At 35.7% G+C, this 12,004-nt stretch overlaps 1 long non-coding RNA gene across 1 annotated transcript; it reads left to right on the top strand.

The window, feature by feature from the left end:
- Positions 1-248: 248 nt before the first annotated feature.
- On the top strand, positions 249-1,308 carry LOC122027711. Its single transcript, XR_006124504.1, has 3 exons — positions 249-295; positions 446-487; positions 1,277-1,308. It is a non-coding gene; the product is annotated as an uncharacterized LOC122027711 (long non-coding RNA).
- Positions 1,309-12,004: the final 10,696 nt, after the last annotated feature.

The following is a 12,004-nucleotide window of genomic DNA, read 5'->3' as shown; positions in this document are numbered from 1 at the left end:
GCTAGTAGTTATAATAAAACCCAAAATAAAGTTATCAAACAATTCCTTTTCTTGTTGGCACATAGATTTTATATCTCATCTTCACTTTGTTTTGGATGTCTCCGTTAAACATGGCAAGCGGTGCTTCAATATCTTTGACATACATAGCTTCCAAAAGGGCAATCCCAGGGTATAACCTTTTCCCTTGTTTATTCCAAAGTTTATAATTTGGAATACTTGTTTAGTTCTTGCATCAACTTGCAGATACGAAGGTGGAATAAGCTCAGCAAAAGCTGCATTGGAGAGCGATACAAAAGTAAGTTCAACTCTTCTGCATTGTCAAGTCCTGCTAGTGTTTGGAAATATTTAAACCCAAACTATATGGTAGTTCACTCATCTAAGATTATATTTGGCAAAATATAGATTAAATAATTTTGATGTTTTCAGCATTTGTTTTTGGATGTAGGTGCTGGCTTTTGAACTGCACTTGCTTGCCACAAAGCATCAGGTAATTATATAATTAGTAACCATTTGGTGATTGTTAGCATACACGATATGATGGCTTTTCTTCAGTTCAATAGATATATTTTTACCTACTGCTTTGTATTCCTATGTTCCTTTCTCTGTCTATGCCATGTTTTACATTGATCTTTCAATTGGCATTTGACTTGAGATTTACCCACGCATGAAATTCTGCAGTTTGTTTATATCACTTGATTATAGAAATTTGTTGAAGAGTTGTCTCGTTTTTGTTTATTTGATCTATGAATTTGTTTGCATTTGCATTATTTTCAATTCCTGAGATGTTAAACACTTCTAGTTGCTTCCTTATACATTGAAGAATGTTTTAAAACATTCTTCAACCTAGCTCTTGATTGTTAATTTTAGTCAATTATAGTGGTAATTGTTAGATCCTTTATTTATTTTAATTAATCTCTATTTGTATATTCCATTATCTAATTAATCAATGACTTATTAATCAATGGTGCTTATTTTTGTTTATTAATCTCTATGAATTAATGTTGCTTGATCACTGGGAAAAATAATATTTGCATGGTTTATAATAGAAGCTTTGTATGCAATGACATAAAATGAAAATTCTGCTTAATAAGAAATTTAAGAGCCACCATATTGTTTCAAGAGGTTATCATTTATGTTACATAGATAACGCTTTTTGTACTTCTATTAGATGACTAGATCAAATGGTTTTTATGATTATGTAACATTTATGCAGTGCAATTAGAATCACGTGTACAGTTTAGTTTCTAATTTGTAATATATATCTTTATTCGAATAGGTGCCCTCAAGAGTACTGGGAAGAATGCCGACAAACTAAAAAAATGGAGAGACTTTAACAAATTAAGGAGCACTAGGAGCTGCAGTCCCTCCTCTTCACCGACATCTAAGTAGAAAATCTCGTGTTATATTGTTCTACCTTTGTTTTAATAGTGTTATCATTTTGTTGGTTGCTTATGAAATTTCTTCAGAATGTTATAGATATTATTTTTTAATGTTAGAAAATTGTATATTAAATTTTATTTTGAAATTTAATATTTTGAATGATTTATAATATTGGAAAATTATGTATTAATTTTTTTTTATTTTTTATCTAAAAAAGACAACGATTTTTCACTGTTGTCATAGATAGTTTAAAACTGTTGTTGAAGACCCTGTTGTTAAAAGTAGACGCTCAAAGACAACGGTGAAAAACTGTTGTCTTTGAAGGAAAAGACAACAGTTTTTCACCATTGTAAAAACTGATGTCTTTGTCTTCAAAGACAACGGTTAAAAACTGTTGTCTTTGAGTACCCCCTTTAACAACATAGCCTTTAACAACAGTCCGAAAGGGGCTACGACAACGGTGAAAAACCGTTGTTGTAAGGCTTTTTTCTTGTAGTGACACAAATCGATTATTGATACAAAATGGGTTTTTAGAAACAAACTTGATGATAAAGGGATAGTTGTGAGAAACAAAGCTAGATTGGTTGCTAGAGGTTTCAATCAAGTAGAAGGGTTGGACTATGATGAAACTTATGCACCCGTAGCAAGATTGGAGTCAATTAGAATGATGTTGGCCTTTGCCACCCACAAGGGTTTCAAATTGTACCAAATGGATGTAAAATCAGTATTTTTAAATGGTATTATAAAAGAAGAAGTATATGTTGAGCAACCACCGGGATTTGAGAATTTGGAGTGTCCAACCCATGTATATAAACTTAAAAAGGCCTTATATGGACTAAAACAAGCTCCTCAGGCTTGGTATGAACGATTGTCAACATTTCTAGTATCAAAAGGTTTTCATAGAGGAAAAATTGATCCTACTTTATTCTTGAAAAATAGCGGTAGTGATATGTTTGTGGCCCAAGTATATGTAGATGACATTATTTGTGGTTCCACAAATAAAGATTTTTTAAATGAATTCATTAATCACATGGAGAGTGAATTTGAAATGAGTTTGGTTTGTGAGTTGACATTTTTCCTAGGATTACAAATTAAGCAAACAAAAGAAGGCATTTACATTCAACAATCCAAATATATCAAAGAGCTATTTAAGAAATTTGGGATGGAAAATGTAAAGGAAATATCTACTCCCATGACCACAAATACTAAATTGGATAAAGACATTGAGGGGAAAGAAGTTGACTCCAAGGTGTATCGTAGTGCTATAGGAAGTCTTCTCTATCTCACGGCTAGTAGACCCGATATACTTTTCGCCGTAAGTATATGTGCTAGGTATCAATCTTGTGCCAAGGAGTCACATTTGAGTGTCGTTAAGCGTATTCTTCGTTATCTCAAGGGGACTCAAAATATTGGTCTTTGGTATCCTAGAACCGAAACTTTTGACCTAGTGGGCTATACCGATTCCGATTATGCCGGATGCAAATTGGATCGCAAAAGCACTAGTGGTAGTTGTCAATTTCTAGGGTCCTCTTTGGTAAGTTGGTCAAGTAGAAAACAACATTGTGTAGCTCTCTCCACAACCAAAGCGGAATATATTGCCATGGGAGAGTGTGTATCACAATTATTGTGGATGACTCATACTCTAGAGGACTATAAACTTACCTATAACAATGTTCAAGTTCTTTGTGATAATGTGAGTACAATCAACTTAACCAAAAATCCCGTTCATCATTCAAGAACGAAACACATAGAGGTTAAACATCATTTTATTCGTGATCATGTCACTCGAGGAGATATCATTTTAAATTATGTTGGATCAAAATCAAACCTAGCCGATATCTTCACTAAACCTCTTCCCGAAGTTGAATTTAGCTTTCTTAGAAGGGAATTGAGAATGTGTTGTATTGATTAAATCACATCCTCCATGATCATTTCATCGGTAGAGTTCTTTAAGGTTTATTTACCTTAACATTGCCTCTCACAAAAACATGGATTGCCCCCTTAATATGATTTAGATGGGGTGAGAGGTTAGGGACATTTATCTTGGTCATGATGCTTGTTATGATGCATTATTTTGGTCAAGATAAGTGGTTTTTATATGAAACATTCATTTGTCCAATCATAGGGAAAGCACGTGTACAAATCATGTGCATGTTGCCCTACGATTATGATTGGAAATTTTTAAAATCACCATAGGCACCATACTTATTTTTGAAACCTTGATAAGACTCCAGAGAGGAATATACACCTTATTTTTGAAACATACTTATTTTTGCCCTACGATGATGTTTTCAACAATTTTTAATTTTGTGTAAATCTTGTCTAGGGAGTGTCGCTTTTTGTACACCTTTATTTTTCCTTGATGATATGAGACATGAATAGTATTTACACCAAATTTCGTGATTTTTAGAGGAATATACAATTTTTGTGCATTTACAAATCTTGGATCTGAAGGGTTTTCAGAAATGCAGAAATATCAGACTTCCCAATCGATCCGTCTATCGATTGGGAAGTTCACGTTTCACTCCAGAGAGCATTTGAATCGATCAATGGATCGATTCAGATCGTCTGAATCGATCAATGGATCGATTACGACGCATTTTCGTTTAACTACAGAACGCATACTCGAATTTTTCCAGAAGGCATCTGAATCGATCAATGGATCAATTCAGACCATTTCAATGGATCAATGGATCGATTGGACAACGTTATTCGATTTCCACAGAAGGCATTTTAATCGATCAATGGATCGATTCATCCCGTTTGAATCGATCATTGGATCGATTGAGACGCCTGTTCACTTTCTCACAGAAGCATCGTGAATTGATCGATCGATCGATTCACTTGTTCTCAATCGATCGGTCAATCGATCGAGAACTTAAACCCGTCTTAAACCCCTAAATCCGAATCGATCCACTTATTCTCCTCTCTTCTTTTTCTCTCTCTCGACGTTGTCTTGCCCTAGGCGACTTTCCAAGCGATTCTTCTGTTTGCCTCGCTCGTTCACTCCGGCGTGCTTCTCCGGCGAAGGGGAGCTCTTCCACTTCTCTTCCAGTTCTACTCGACGTACTGGGCAGCCCTTCTTCCTCGTCACCGCGTCCTCACAAACCATGCGGACTCAAAACCCTAACCCTAAGTAAATTCCTTTGCTCTTCTCTTATTTTTTTTTTTGGATTTTTGCTCCTATAATTGACCTAATCTATATGTGTCTTGTGTGTCTTTGTGCATTGCATTATCCCTCATGCATTGTATTATCTGCATTGCCCTTCCATTTTTGCATATCCTTCCCTGCTGCACTGCCAAACCGTGTGCCATCTTTTGTTTTGTTTCTATCCCACAGAAAGAAACAAAAGGTTCATGAATCGGGCGAAGGATCATCTGTACCTTCCTCACGTCCTCAACCTCCTACTGATCCGAGATTCCCAAATGCTGCAATGCAACAATCCTTTAGCAAAAACACCTTCAAACTTATAACCCCTAGATTAGTTGATTTGCAATACTATAGGACATCTTGTTTTGATACCTATAATTGGTTCAAGCATTATAAACTTGACTCTTTGTTAACCCGTGAGAGGGATGTCAATGTAGGTCTTGTCTCCGAATTTTATAATAATTTGCACACATCTGATGGTGTAAATTATCGCACTCGTGTTGCGAAACGGAGCTTGGACTTCTCCTATGAGATTCTTCGATCTTATCTCGAATGTCTACCTTCAAACAATGATTTTGTCTTTTATCCCAATCTTCCCGATGAGCTGCCTCCACCTTTTGAGCATATTAGCATTGCATCCATGCATCAGTTCCTCTTTGGTCGTCCTTGTCCGGATGGGCCAAATGCTCAAATCACTAAATTTTCTTCGCTTGAGTTGTCGGCTGAAAACAATGCTTTGTTTAAAGTGATCATCAACTGCCTTTTCCCCATTATCTCTCATGCCTTAGCCGCTCTGTAACCTCCTCACATGTTTGCTCTCTATGCCATTCGTCATTCCCTTAACATCAACATCGCTCTGAATATCTTTCATTGCATCATTCATTTTACCCAGCCCGTGCAGCACACGATCCATATACCTTTCGGGCATCTTATCACAGATTGGATGGAGTCCCAGAAGATAGATGTCTCCTGGGGACGGCTGGAGCATAAGACAGTGGCTTATTCTCGGATTTCTTCCCGCTCCTTCACGAAGACGGGTTTAGTTGGTGGTCCAGCGGGAGTTCGATGGTGCGATGGATGTGCTTTTGGTGAGGGACCCAGGGCTCACCGCGGGGGGGATGCACAGGCATTGGTTCCTGCGGCAGATGATGCTGAGGAGGATATCCCCGAGCTAGCTTCTCCGACATTCGAGGAGACTGTCGACACTCGCCTGGAGGAGCTGACCATGGAGGTAGCCGACCTGCGTTCCATGATGGAGACCATGGTCCATCGACATACTTCGATGCAAGCGACTATGGATACATTAGTGGATTTAGTGAGCTCCTGGGTGACGGGTAATCCGTCTCAGTCTGGTCCATCCACCGCCCATGTTCCCCCTGCTGAGGATGCACCGTTCCTGAGTCTGCGGTTGCTCTAGCTCCGGCCACTACGTCTGCTCCTTCTGCTGAGCCTGATCCCACTCCTCCAGGGGATGATCTTATTGAGTTTTATGTCCCACTATGACCTGTTATTGTATGCTATATGGATGGTTGTTGTTATGGAGTCTCTGTGTGAACTTCGTCTCTTTTTGAATGTATGATATACTCCTTATGATGTATTTCATTTTATATATATATATATATATATATATATATATATATATATATATATATATATATATATATATATATATATATATATATATTTCAGTGTTGTTCTATTCTGTGGATATATGTGTTTTAGGGGGAGCACCCCTCGGATTTATCGTATTTGCCTCGTGCACTTATTGAGGGGGAGTTCTATTTTTTTTTTTTTTTTGGACAAAGGGGGAGATATATGTTGAAGTTTACGCTTAAGATAATTAAAATCAAGCTTACTGCTTAAATATGTTCATATTTATTGCTTATGTTTAATTTAGATGATTTTCAGCGTTGTTGCAGTCATTATCTATCATTGTATCATTATGATATTTTGGAAGTTAGCCTAAACTTAAATAAATTGTCAAACATCAAAAAGGGGGAGATTGTTGGTGCAATCATGCCCTGGAAGTTCCAATGTGTTGACAATTATTTAAGTTTAGGTTAATACGTGGGAACTAACATGCATTGTGAGTTTACAGGAGGAGTTTCTTGCAGGTCGAAAGACCAGATGCAAGAGAAGTCCAAGAAGGTCGAGGACTGGATTCTTGGTAAAAAGGTTTCTTGCAGGTCAGAAGACCAGATGCAAGAGAAGTCTGAGAAGGTCGGGGACCGGATTCTTGGCAAAAGAAGCTCCTGCAGGTCACAAGATTATATGTGTGTTAGGCTCACTATCAGAGATCGATTGGTGAATCGATTCAGACATGGCTATGAGGCAGAATGCCTTTGAATCGATCAGCCGATCGATTGAAGGTAAGTCAATCGATCGGCCGATCGATCGGAAAGGATCTGCGCGAAGCACAGAACCCTTCTAAATCGATCAGCCGATCGATTCAAGGTATTGAATCGATCGGCCGATCGATCCGTGAACATTCTGTGTGAAGCACAGAATCATCTTGAATCGATCAACCGATCGATTCAAGGTATTGAATCGATCAACCGATCGATTCAAGGTATTGAATCGATCAGCCAATTAATTCACAAAGTTGTGATTTCATGAGCAAGTGGCTGAATCGATTCAAACTCTACCCCAATCGATCCAAATCAAATAAAAGAATCTGCACCGTTGATCTTGACGCGATGGCTTTCAACGGATACTTGTGAATCGATTGGGACATAATCTCAATCGATTCACGGCGACGGCAGCGTGAGAAACGGCTAGTTTTCTTGATGTTTAAAACGCTGGAAGAAAGAGGAATAAGCATCGATTAACGAAAAATACTGTTTTATTGCTCTGGTGTGAAGAATCCTTGAACTGCTCAAGATCTCTCAAGCGTTGGAAGTTAAAGCTCTCAATCTCTCCAAGCTTTCAAATCTCACGCCACAAGGAAGAAGCTATTTCAAGTTTGTAAATCTCTTCTCTTCCTCATTGTAGTGAGTGTGAGCTATTTCCTTTTGGAGAGGAAGTATTGTAAGTGTTGTAAGGTTTCTCCACCTTCGGTGTGATTCCGAGAAGGAGGGTTTTTGAATAGTGGAAGTGTGGTGAGTGGCGTGGATCCTTGGACTAGTCACCTCCTTGAGGATGTGGATACCAAGTAAATACCGGAGTTAGCATTGGCTTCAAGTTTTCACTGTGCAAAATCAAAGATCAAGAAAACGAAGTGAGCCATTCACCCCCCCCCTAGCTCAACCGATCCTAACAGACTGACTTTCTCAACTTGAGGAGTCTTTCGTACAAATTTGGCAGTAGTCTCGGATGGATTCAGCGTTATCCGAGGATAGATGACCACCGAATTTCAATAGATTCTTTGAGCTTTATGAGTACCTAAGTAGTCTCCACCTCCACCTGCTGACGATGACCAAACTTGATTAGGTTTAGCGCACTATTATACATTGTATATCTGTTTGACTTCATCTATACATTCAACTACTTCTTTCCACTTTATTTGGATAAATTAGGAATGTGTACGATAATCTAGGACTGCTATTTTTAAAATAATTTTCAAATACTTTGTAAATTCTAAGGAAAACTCCTTACTTATATTTTCTAAAAATTCACATTTTTTTAGTATTTCAAAAATTAATTTTGGCCTTAGACTAGATCAAATCCATAGAAAGCATATTCCTATAGATTTAAGTATCGAGCATCTTATAAATACAATAGGTCTATCTTAATTGTGTATTTACAAAACTTAGAATGACGTGAAATGCATAGACATATTGTCTGGACTTCAGATGGTTATATTAATGCAACAACACATGTCTGGGCGAAAAATACCAAAATCACAGTGATCAGGTTAAGTAATATATTTTAGTCAAACACTAATTGGATACATTCACTTAACTTGACTAACCAAGTAAGCACTGGTATCTTTTGATAGCTAGTTAGTAACTAATAATTATACATTTGAAACTATATTTTTCTTAAATATTTGTTACAATATATCAAGTTTGGGTAGAGGACATTGAAAACTACCTTCAAAATGACTTAATTCCTATCTTGTTTTTTTTTTCAAAATGTCTTGGTTTATAATTTAAAATTTACTTAAAAAAACCTTTTGTAAATTTTTCTTGAAAAATAGTTCAAAATACTACAAAATTTTTCTTGAAAAATAGTTCAAAATACTACAAAATTTTTCTTGAAAAATAGTTCAAAATACTTTGCAAAAGAGATTGGTCTAAAAAACTCTTTTCTTTGAAAACGTTACTTTCAAAACTACATGACAAAATTTATTTTAAAAAATATCTATTTTAAACATAAAATTATTTTGAAAAATACTTGAAAAACCTCTTTAGTAGAAAATGTATTGCAAAAATAATTAGAAAAATCTTTTTAAAAAGTATTTTATCCCTTTGAAAATTGATTCTTAAAAGTACTTTGAAAATAATTTTTGAAAAATTATTTTGTTTACAAATTACTTTGAAAGTAATTTTTTTCAAAAAGGTTTTATTGTAAAATCACACTTCACAAATTAATTTTGGCAAGTATTTGGAAAAATATGTTGAAAAATTTGAAGATGTTTTCAAACTTATTTTGCTTAGCCAAATTTCCTTGAAACCCTTTGAAAATTTTTAACTCCTCCATTCAATAAACCTGCATATTTTTTTGATTACTTACTAAAGGTTTATACTTACTAAAAGTTTCATAATTTGCTTCATTTATCTATATATTTTTTTATGAATGCCAAAGGGTGAGGGTAGGGGTTAAATAAGAAAAGACAAACTAAATCTTGAAAACCCAAGAGAATAAAACAACAATTGATCTTACCTAAGTTTTTTCTCTTGAATCAATTATTATTACTATTTTTGTATATCTTTTCCTAACTTTAACCTAGGTTGTCATTACATTAAAAAGGGGAAGATTGTTGGTGCAATTTGTACTAACGGTCTTACTCAGATTTTGATAAATGACAAGTGAGTTAAGTTAGGTGTCATCATGATCTAACCTTGTTACCGAGTGTGCAGGGTTGACTAACTTAATAGGTGAAGAGGATCTGACACCAGGCAGGAAATTCTATTAGGATGTGTGATTCCTGAGTGACGAAGTTTGGATGTGCGATTCTAGTAGGAGATCGGGATGTGCGATTCCTGAGTGGAGAAGTCCATATGTGGGATTTCAGCAGGAAGACCTTGTGGGTCAGATTGACATCAAGGAGATAACTTGACACACGATAAGTAGAGGTAAGTTACTGGAGGAGTGTGACTAAGTGAGGACATGTTTCGATTGAGGGGACAATAGGCATCGGTCTAATTTAGGTCTATTTCAAAACTTAAATTGAGACCCTGAATAGATCATAGTCTGGAGGGCAGGGTCTAAGTCATAAATTAATCATATTATTATTGTACTAATCTTATTTTATAAGTTATTATTTATTGTGTTAGACTAACACATTTTGGAGGTCAAAAGGAGCAAAAGTTACCTCGGGTGAACAATACCTTGGGCGCCTTCAAATGTTGGAAGATGTCTTCCAATGAATAAAATTTAGAACTCGCCGACGATAAGGAGCAACAAATTCAGGATCAGATTTCACACATTTGAGGCACCTTTAATGCTATGGAAGGCACCTTCCATGCTCAATAAAAGAGCATCTCGACCAAGAATTCTTCACCAACTGCTATACAAGCTTCTACAAGTATGATTTGTTAGTATTAACCCTAGTACCAATTATGAGATGATTGACAGGGTCACTTTTTGTATCATATTTCACTTATTATTAAAAGACAAAGTTAGTTATTATATTTACTTCAGTTCAGTGCTGAATGAATAAGTATAATAATAATATCCTATGATAGTAAGTTCTATTCTACAACATATCAATTGGTTGAATTGATAGTGAAATATTGTAGATATACATAGAACACTACTCTTAACTATTCCTAATCAAACATTAATATGAAAGAACAATATTAATGCATTGAGACTAGTATGTAGGTTAATGGATGACTTAATCTCACAAGTAATGGATAGAAGATATCAGGTTGACAAATGATTATATATTAGACAAGATATGCTGAATAACCCGCCACAAGAATATTTCATGGATTATTATATGAGTGTTATAAACATTCTCATGTAACTATTAGTATGAATAGTTCTTAGACCTAAAGTCACTATGGTTCCCTACATAAGGAGTTGTATAGTTTGGTATCGACAAACGTCACCTGTAACAGGGTGGACCATAAAGTCGATCACTCGGTATGCAATAAGTTATATGAAGGGACGTGAGTGATGTAGATGAGATCTATCGATCACTAGGTATGCAATAAGTTATGTGGAGGGATGTGAGTAATGTAGATGAAATCTATCTCTTCCATATGACGGAAGTGATATCTATGGGTCCCTTGATTAGTATGACACGAGAATACATGACCATGTTTAAATGAGTCAATATACGATATTGAACTTATTTGATTGAGTGTATCTACTTAAAGATTAAGAAATACAAAGATTGATAAGAAGATGGCACAGTCTATACCTCATTGATCAATCTAGATATCAAGGATAGAAGGATTGAGTCATAAAAGATGATAGACACAGAAAGGTCGGATCTCGACATTCTCATTACTTGGGTAATAATGATGTCTTGCTAGATATCACTCATTGTTTATGTATCTAAAATAATTTTAGAGATATTGTTAACGTTACAAGAACCTATTGGGTCATATACAAAGAACAAGTTGATTTTAAGATAGGCTCATATGATGGATCATTGGATTAAGTCTAATTCAAATTAGACTCATTGAGTTAGACTCAATTGGATCTAACTATTGGATTGAGTCCAATTCAAATTAGACTCATTGAGTCAATTTGGATTGATGATTAATGAGTTAGACTCATTGATTGATTTAATTAATTTGAATCCATGATGGAAGAGAAGTGTCAATTTAAAATTGATCATGCATTGGATAAAAAGTAGTCAATTTTGAATTGCTCATGTATTAGATGCATTGGATATATTGGATGAAGACAAATATTAATGTCAATTAAGACAATTGATATTAAGGTAATTTCATGAATGAGTACAAAAGGGGTTTTTGTATTATGAAAAGAATTTTGTTCTTGCTCTTCTTCTTCCTCTCTTCCCTCTCTTGGCCAAAACCTTCTAGTGTGGTTGCTAGCACAACCTTAGGTGGTTTTTCTTCTTCACTTCTTGAGTTCGTGAGACTGACAGAAGGCTTGTTTGTGTGGATACCGAAATAGGTGTGAATGTTTGATCGTGCTCAGATCCTAGTTGTCGAGAGTTCATGTTCATGCACTAAGATATAACTCCTTTTAACAAATACTTAGTATATTATTTTCCTTCGAATGGATCTTCTGGAAAAGAACTTATTTTTTCGTTGTGTTTTCTGTGTGTTTAGCTCTATAGTTCCTTACACGATTGGGGTTTCGACTACTCCTACTTCCTGCTACTTTGCT

The sequence above is a fragment of the Zingiber officinale genome, chromosome 10A (assembly GCF_018446385.1).
Source record: "Zingiber officinale cultivar Zhangliang chromosome 10A, Zo_v1.1, whole genome shotgun sequence".
Lineage (NCBI taxonomy): Eukaryota > Viridiplantae > Streptophyta > Magnoliopsida > Zingiberales > Zingiberaceae > Zingiber > Zingiber officinale.
This window is presented reverse-complemented; position numbering and strand designations above follow the sequence as displayed.